The sequence below is a fragment of the Canis lupus genome, chromosome 7, assembly GCF_011100685.1.
Source record: "Canis lupus familiaris isolate Mischka breed German Shepherd chromosome 7, alternate assembly UU_Cfam_GSD_1.0, whole genome shotgun sequence".
Lineage (NCBI taxonomy): Eukaryota > Metazoa > Chordata > Mammalia > Carnivora > Canidae > Canis > Canis lupus.
In genome coordinates, this window is record NC_049228.1 from 2,587,122 (window position 1) to 2,596,546 (window position 9,425).

A 9,425-nucleotide genomic window follows, 5' to 3' on the forward strand; every position below is an offset into this window, starting at 1 on the left:
AAAATGCGCAACCTGAGGTTCTCTACACCCTGTGGTTTATGTTCAAACAGTGAAAAGTGTATCAATACCATGCCATGCTTTCCTTTTTTTTTTTTTTTTTTAAGATTTTCTTCATTTTGAGAGAAACAGATAGACAAACAGAGAAAGCACAAGCAGGGATGAGGCACAGGGAGAGGGAGAAGCAGACTCCCTGCTGAGCTGGGAGCCTGACGTGGGGCTCGACCCCAGGACCCTGAGATCATGACCCGAGCCAAAGGCCGACGCTTAACCATCTGAGCCACCCAGGCGCCCCTCCATGCCCTCCTTTCTGAATGGCCCAGTGCCAGTACTACTTTCTCTCCAAAACGTCTTATGCCTTCAACCCGCTGTGATTTCCCTCCTCTGCATTCAGGTAGTTTATGGTGTGTATAATATATTAAAATTATTTATATTTCTTTTTTTTAATGCTCAATGAGGATAATGATTTTTTCTTGCCCACTTTCTATTTCCCACAGTGCCATGTTCTTTAAATATCATAGAATTCAATGTGCTAAGAAAATGTATCCTTCAAGGGGTGGGGGTCATCTTCTCTTTGCCTGCAATGTCCCAAGCCACTAGCTTCCTCCAGAAAAGCAAATTCTTACTCAGCTTTTTCTGTTCTCATATTTTCCCAAATATGAAGCCCACAATATCAGCCAGCTTTGCCTATGTTTTGCTGCCATAACAATTCCAAAAATCCTAATGGCTTACAAGAACAAAAAAATTTTAGGGCATCTAATTCAGAATTCTATTTGAATCTGTGTCTTCTGAATTGCAATCCTAATTGCCCAAGTAAATGTTGGTTTGCTTTAAAAAAAAAAAAAAGAAAGAAAGAAAAGGCTTAGTTTTTCCTCATATTATGTGCATGTTTTCTTCTATTTGCTCCACGTAACTTCTTCATTTGGGAAATTTAATTGAAGGACAGAGGGCCTTAACTTTCCTGAACAAACTTCAAGAGACGTAGCTGCCGCTGCAAGTAATAACTCACTTGCTTTTTCACGCATTCATTTAATAACCGTTTATGGAACATTCCACCGTAAGTCAATCATTGTGCTAGGTGCTAGGAATTCAAACATGGGTAAGGTACAGTGCCTTCCTTCAAGGAGCTCAGAGTCTAGAGGAAGGAAAGGACAAAGAAATGAATAGGTATGGTATATGAGTAAGGTTTTGGCTTGGTGGTGAGCAACAGAGGCACATACGAGTGATTTAAGGCAAGTTGAATTCTTTTTCTTGGGTAGTCTTGGCTGGTAGAGCAACGTGACTCCGTGACATCCTCACGACCCAGGCTTCTCCAAATTCCCTGCTCTGCATGCCTAGGTGTGGCCTCTATCCTCCTGCTGCAAGATGGGCCTGGGGTTGCAGCAGGATGAAGGAAGGGACAAAACAGAAGGGAGAAGAGTGTTGTTTGATTTTGTTTTCGGGTTTCTGTTTATATTCCATTGGCCAGAGGGTAAGCACATAGCCACGACTCATGGGAATATGGGGAGGGAAGGGGCATATCTTTTTCATACACTTTTATATATAAAAATAAAATTTGGTAGCAAACCTTTTTGTCCATAAGACAAACCTATTGTTAAGCGTTAGCAAGTTCCTCATTTTCTAGCAAAGAAAACTTGAAACAGAGAACAGCTGCCCAGTTACTGAATGGTCAACTTAAAATGAGAAATACTAGTATTTTTCATTACACCATGTCATTTCTCTGTTTTTTAAAACATATTTTATTTAAATTCAATTTGCCAACATATAGTATAACCCCCAGTGCTCATCCCATCACGTGCCCTCCTCAGTGCCCGTCACCCAGTCACCCCATCCTCCCACCCACCTCCCCGTCCGCAGCCCTTTGTTTCCCAGGGTTAGGAGTCTCTCATGGTTTGTCTCCCTCTTTAATTTTTCCCACCTTTCCCTTATGGTCCCTTTCACTATTTCCTATATTCCACATATGAGTGAGACCATGTGATGATTGTCCTTCTCTGACTGACTTATTTCACTCAGCAGAATACCATCCAGGTCCATCCACATCAACGTAAATGGTGGGTAGTCATCCTCTCTGAAGGCTGAGGAATATTCCGCTGTATATACAGACCACATCTTGATCCATTCATCTGTGGAAGGACATCGTGGCTCCTCCCACAGTTTGGCTGTTGTGGACATTGCTGCTGTGAACACTGGGGAGCAGGTATTTCACTGCATCTGCCTCTTTGGGGTAAATACCCAGTAATGCAATTGCTGGGTCATGGGATAGCTCTATTTTTAACTTCATAAGAACCTCCACACTGTTTTCCAGAGTGGCTGCACCACCTTCCTCGGCCCATTTTTAAATTAACATCTTAGTTTTCTTTCTTTTTGTTTTTAAAACCATCTTAACCATTTTTTTAAAAAAAGATTTTATTTATTTATTCATGAGAGACAGAGAGAGAGAGGGGCAGAGACACAGGCAGAGGGAGAAGCAGGCTCCATGCATGGAGCCTGACATGGGACTCGATCCCAGGTCCCCAGGATCACGCACACCCTGGGCTGAAGGTGGCGCTAAACCACTGAGCCATCTTAACCATTTTTAAGTGTACAATTTTAGTGGCATTTAATTTGTTCACATTGTTGCATTTCTTTTCCTTTTAATCAACTGGTAAAATTGCTTTATATATAAAGCACTCTAAAAAATATTTGGCTCAGTCGGCAAAGCGTTCAGCTCTTGGTTTCAGCTCAGGTCGGGGGCTGTGAGATGGAGCTCCGCTCAGGGGGGATCTGCTTGAGATTCTCTCCCCTAATTCTCTCAGTCCCTCCCTCTAACTGCTCTCTCTTTCTCTTAAAAAAAAAAAAAAAAGAGAGAGAGAGAGAGAAAATTATGGTATGTATTTTCCTGGTCTTTCTTTTTGGCACCCGGAAGTTGAAAACTTTTATTGTATTCAGTTAATTTCCTTTGTGATTCTTAGATTTAGAAAGGATTCCCCACTTGAGATTAGGTAAATTTTCATGCACTTTTTTCTCTAAAATTTTTGTTTCATTTTAAAATTTCCTTTTATTTTTAAATTTCACTATTCAAATGATTTATTTTGGCGTGCAGTGAGAGTCTAAGTAGATTTCTTTCTTGGCATAGAGTAGGTGCCCACTCGGTCCTGTGCAAGAACAAATGGGTTAGAGAAGGATGCATTTCCCAATGAGGGCATTTTGGACATTTGTAGGGGCATTTTTTGGTTCTCCTGATGATGGGGGCAGGGACTGCTGGCATTTGGTGGGCAGGGTATGAGGATACTACACATATTGGCCTTTGTGGGACAGTTTCAGAGTCTACTGTCCTTTTGAACATCCCACTGGATTGAACACATTATAAGTATAAACCAATAGTACTTTAGTATGTAATAATACTGAAAAGTCTCACAAAATTATGACAATGGCCAGTAATATAATATCGTTTTATTATGCAGAGGGATGGTTACGTGAAATAAAGACATTTTCTTCTTTCCACCCTCAGCTTTATTGAGGTATAATTGACAAATACAATCATAAGATATTTATTTATTTATTTATTTATTTATTTATTTATTTTGAAGATTTTATTTATCCATGAGAGATGCAGAGAGAGGCAGAGACACAGGCAGAGGGAGAAGCAGGCTCCCCACGGGGAACCCGATGCGGGACTCGATCCCGGGACCCCAGGATCATGCCCTGAGCCAAAGACAGATGCCCAACCACTAAGCCCCCCAGGTGCCCCCAATCGTAAGATATTTAAAGTGTACAGTGTGGCGATTTGATATACATGTACATTGTGAAAACATCCCCCCTGGAGTCAATGAACACACTCATCACCCCACAAATTTACTTTTTTGTGTGAATAAAGACACTTTCTCAGTATCGTTGAATAATACAATGTGCGCATCCTGCTTGTTCAATGCAGTCTAGCGTTTCTAACTGCATCATTAGTTGTGAGAGTTTCTTTCTTTCTAAAAGATTTTCTTTCTTTATTTGACAGAGAGAGAGAGAGAGAGCACAAGCAGGGGGAGAGGCAGGCAGAGGAAGAGGGAGAAGCAGGTTCCCCGATGAGCAGGGATCCTGACTCGGGGTGCCATCCCAGGACCCCACGATCACGCCCCGAGCCAAAGGCAGACACTTAACCCGCTGAGCCATCCAGACGTGCCTGTGAGATTTCTTTTTATTTTTTATTTATTTTTATTTTTATTATTTTTGTGTGTGTGTGAGATTTCTTTATAAGCAAGGACGCTGACTGCAAATGTGCAGCAGAGGATTGTGATTCCTTTAAACGTTCTTACAACCAAATGATTAAATTCGTGGAGACACGTGAATTTCAGGGATTGTATTAGACTTTATTAATAACTTGTTTTAAAGTATTTCATTTTGGGCAGCCCAGGTGGCTCAGCGGTTTAGCCCCGCCTTCAGCCCAGGGCCTGATCCTAGAGACCTGGAATCGAGTCCCACGTCAGGCTCCCTGCATGGAGCCTGCTTCTCCCTCTGCCTGTGTCTCTGCCTCTCTCTCTCTCTCTGTGTCTCTCATGAATAAATAAATACAATCTTTAAAAAAATAAACTAAACTATTTCACTTTATTGCCATGCTGTATGTTACATTTCCAGGGGGAGGGGCATTGTCCAATGGTAAGAAACCTATATTGTGAAAAATTTCATAATGAAATTATGAATATCGAAGTTTCTTCTCCTTCTCCTTCTCCTTCTCCTTCTCCTTCTCCTTCTCCTTCTCCTTCTCCTTCTCCTTCTCCTTCTCCTTCTCCTTCTCCTTCTCCTTCTCCTTCTCCTTCTCCTTCTCCTTCTCGTCCTCCTCGTCCTCCTCGTCCTCGTCCTCCTCCTCCTCCTCCTCCTCCTCCTCCTCCTCCTCCTCCTCCTCCTCCTCCTCCTCCTCCTCCTCCTCCTTCTTCTTCTTCTTCTTCTTCTTCTTCTTCTTCTTCTTCTTCTTCTTCTTCTTTATAATTTCAGTGTTTCCCTGATATAGTGCCTGGGCGTCTCTCACACCACCTTTCTGCGGGCTCTCACATCCATCTTCCCTTTTCCATGCCACTCTCCACGCGGAGGATCCCTAAGCTCTAACCACTGCATGTAAGCCTTGATATGTGGTGGGATTTCATGAAAGGACACATGCCTGCTACGATGCCTTGTCACTTCCTTGCCTCGTGTCATAACAGAAGTGATCACTTGGGTCCTGCACCTATAAACTAGGTCCTATTCATTTGCGAGAAGATCGTTACCAACTCCTTTTTCCTACTTGGGTGGTTTGAGATTTGTCTTGGCAGGTTTTTTCTCCTCTATTTGAGACCATCTCTCTCTTCCTCTTAGCATATACAGATTTAAGTTTGTCTGTTACCATGTGTTCAAACACTAGATTTTATTCTAGTGTCACCTTATCTCTGCGTCTTCACCATCCTGTGTCTTGTATCAATTGGCTTCTTATGCTTTCTCGCTCTTTTTTCCCCCCAAGTAAACTCTATGCCCAACGTGGGGCTTGAACTCACAACCTTGAGATCAAGAGTCAGATGCTCAACCAACGGAGCCAGCCAGGTGCTGGCTTATATTCTCTTACATACAAACTTACTCGGTTTAAGTAGGGGCAAGCATCGGAATCATTGTATCTTCTCATGTAGTTATGCAGCTCTGCATTTTAATACTAAAATATATTTTATTTTGTTCTAAGTGCTTTAGGGTACTATTAGAACAGTGTATATTTTTCTGAAATTATGTGTATAGGTTGGCTATTTTATCCATGAGTTACATTGGAGGATGATACAGAGACCTAAAAATCTTTGTTATCTTAAGAGATTAGGTTTGAAATGGTTGGGATCACTAGGGAAATGACAAACAGAGATTTTTTTTTGGTAACTGCATAGGTTGCTTGTCCGTAATTAAAAAGAAGGAAAGTCATAGCTATCACTTATGTGGCACTTACTACGTACCAGGCACTGCTTTGTTTTATGTGCATTAACGCACATCTCGTAACAACCCTATGCAGTGGGTGCTATTATTATCCACATTATACAGAGAAGAAAATTGAGGCACAGAGAAATTAAGTGACTTGCCCAAGGTCACAGCTGGTAAGTGTCAGAGATAAGATGTATTGAGGGATTATTATTGATCACAGTATGATCAAGCAACTTGCTCAAAATTACACACTTCGGCAGATCCTGGATTCAAACTCAGGCTCTTAGCCCCAGAGGTTATATTCTCAATTACCACACTGCTTGGTCTCTGGCCAAGCTCTACTTTATGTTTTCTGTTGTTGTTTTTTTTAAGATTTTTTTTTTTTTCTGTGTGAGAGGGGACAGACCCAAGTGGGCCCCAGAAAAGAACGTACCAGGATCACCCACACACCTACCACAGGTATCTACCAATTATGAAATAACTGATTAAGACCTCAATACTAGTGGGCCTACATATAATAGCAATTTCATCCATCCCCACTTTACCTGCACCTGCTACCCCCAAACTGGGGGTTTTCGGCACAGTGTAGATGTTAAATTAACTCCTCCATATCATGTCATCACCTGTGGCATAGAAAGCTCCTTGATATTCCAGCAGTCAAAAGCAGAGCCAAAGCTAAAAGCCATCAATACCTTACTAATCTATACAGAAGAGTTCTCAAAAATATGGAACGCTTCACGAATTTGCGTGTCATCCTTGCGCAGGGGCCATGCTAATCTTCTCTGTATCGTTCCAATTTTAGTATATGTGCTGCCGAAGCACATGTATTTTTTGTTTGTTTATTTAAGATGTTATGTATTTATTCATGAGAGACACACAGAGAGAGGCAGAGATGCAGAGGCTCCCACAGGGATCATGATGCGGGACTCGATCCCAGGGCCCCGGGGTCATGACTTGATGAGCCAAAGGCAAATGCTCAACTGCTGAGCCACCCAGGCATCCCAATTTTATTTATTTAAAAGAGAGGGAAAAGAGAGAGAGAGAGAGCCCAAGCAGGAGAGGGGCAGAGGGAGACACAGAGAGAGAATCTCAAGCTGCCTTTACACTGAGCACAGAGCCCGATGCAGGGCTCGATCTCACGACCCTGACATCATGACCTGAGCTGCAGTCAAGAGTCAGACACTTCGCTGACTGACCCCCCAGGAGCCGCATCTGCTTTCTAGCTTATTGCCATCAAGCTACACTAACTTTGCAAACAAACAAAATTCTCTGGATAGACAACCAAAGAGGTGTCTTTTAGAGAGATCATATTATGTCATAAGAAATCTTTGATTTCTTCTTTTTTAACTATTGTCACCGTTGAGCTATTTTTGGAGTTTCTAGACTGCCTGGGAACTTACAATAGTATAAAAACTGTAGCAGCAGCTTGAAAGGTCTTGTAGTAAGTTTTGAAATTTTGCAGCGAAGTTCAGAGAGAGAGAGTAAGGAAGCGGTCGGACATGGGTTTCCCCAGTAACGGGACACCTGGGGACCTGGACCGTGGTCCCTTTGCCGCCGTTCTTCTCTCAGGCTGGCGGTTACAAGCAGGTGGCTCGGAGCAATAGCAGAGATGGTGATAAGCGAGGAGGAAGGGCACGTTGCCATCGACGGCCAAGTTCTTTTCCGTCGTCATCGGTGAAACCCAATATTGGGAGGCCCATGACGTTGACCTTCAGGTGTGTCCCTGACATGGCAAAAGGGATACTTTGGCGTTTTGCTTCGAATTTTGAGCTTAGGAAACTTCCTCCCACATCTTCCTTCCGCTCCATTTTTGAAGCCACCTGGAGGGGGATCCTTTGCCTCTCGTCCTCTTGTCCAGGGCATTTGTGCATTTGTGAGCCTGGGTTTAGTCAGGTGCCCTGTGACGCCGGGCGTCCTTCTCAGGCCTCCAGTGGCACCTGCGCCTCCCCCGAGCCCTAGGCTGGTGCCCTTCCCCTGACGCCACGTTCTGCACTGCCCTCCCCCGATGGCCCAGTAACAGAGCTTCAGGTGAGAAGTGCCTCAGTTTCCCTTCCTTCCACTTGCAAACATGTGTTTTCATCTATTCATCCCTCTCGGCTTCCCCTCCTGTTGCTGAGAGAGCAGTGGCCCTGGACCCTTCCATGACACATGACTCCCCCCTGCAGGCTGTCAGTTGGCTTTTGCTGTGGCTCAGCTCCAGGCGGCGGGTCTGGTCGGGTCTGTGCCACTGGCCTCGCTGGGGTCCCAGGCTGATGGGCACCTGCTGCCAGGGCCCCAGTGTTCTCACGGTGGAGGGCAGATGTGCCAAGGGAGCAGTCCCTCCACGTCCCTCCAGGCCCCTCCAGGTCCCTCCATGTCCCTCCACATCCCTCCAGGTCCCTCCAGGCCCCTCCACATCCCTCCACATCTCTCCAAGCCCCTCCACGTCCCTCCACGTCCCTCCAGGCCCCTCCAGGTCCCTCCAGGCCCCTCCACATCCCTCCACATCTCTCCAGGCCCCTCCACGTCCCTCCACGTCCCTCCAGGCCCCTCCAGGTCCCTCCAGGCCCCTCCACATCCCTCCACATCTCTCCAGGCCCCTCCACGTCCCTCCACATCCCTCCAGGCCCCTCCAGGCCCCTCCACATCCCTCCAGGTCCCTCTATGTCCCTCCACATCCCTCCATGTCCCTCCAGGCCCCTCCACATCCCTCCACGTCTCTCCAGGCCCCTCCATGTCCCTCCAGGTCCCTCCATGTCCCTACACGTCCTTCCAGGTCCTTCCAGGTCCCTCCATGTCCCTCCAGGCCCCTCCAGGCCCCTCCACATCCCTCCAGGTCCCTCCATGTCCCTCCACATCCCTCCACGTCCCTCCAGGCCCCTCCACATCCTTCCACGTCTCTCCAGACCCCTCCAGGTCCCTCCATGTCCCTCCACGTCCCTCCAGGCCCTTCCAGGCCCCTTCATGTCCCTCCAGGTCCCTCCAGGTCCCTCCATGTCCCTCCACGTCCCTCCACGTCCTTCCAGGTCCCTCCATGTCCCTCTAGGCCCCTCCAGGCCCCTCCACATCCCTCCAGGCCCCTCCACATCCCTCCAGGTCCCTCTATGTCCCTCCACATCCCTCCACGTCCCTCCACATCCCTCCAGGCCCCTCCAGGCCTCTCCAGGCCTCTGCTGAGAGTGGTGCGTAGTCACTGTCCCCACATTCCCGGGGGCGCAGCAAGTCATGCCCCAAAGCTAAGGGAGAGGACGCCACCTCCGCCCACGGGAGCTGCTGCTGGCCCGGGAGGCAGAGGGCTGCCACCTCCTCTGGGATCTGGGCCCTCCCACCCCATCCCCCAGGCACGGACTCCGACCTGCCTCCTGCCTCCCTGCGTCTCTCTCACCAACCCTATGCCCGCCTAAGTCACTCCTCGGCCTCAAGGAAAGATTCCTGGCTTTTATTTATTTATTTTTAAGATTTTATTTATTTATGCATGAGACACACACACACACAGAGGCAGAGACACAGGCAGAGGGAGAAGCAGGCTCCATGCAGGGAGCCCGACGTGG

The 9,425-nt window shown here is 46.4% G+C and overlaps 1 non-coding gene across 1 annotated transcript; it reads right to left on the reverse strand.

The window, feature by feature from the left end:
• Positions 1–6,614: 6,614 nt before the first annotated feature.
• On the reverse strand, positions 6,615–6,717 carry LOC119872768. The gene has a single exon (XR_005362786.1). It is a non-coding gene; the product is annotated as a U6 spliceosomal RNA (small nuclear RNA).
• Positions 6,718–9,425: the final 2,708 nt, after the last annotated feature.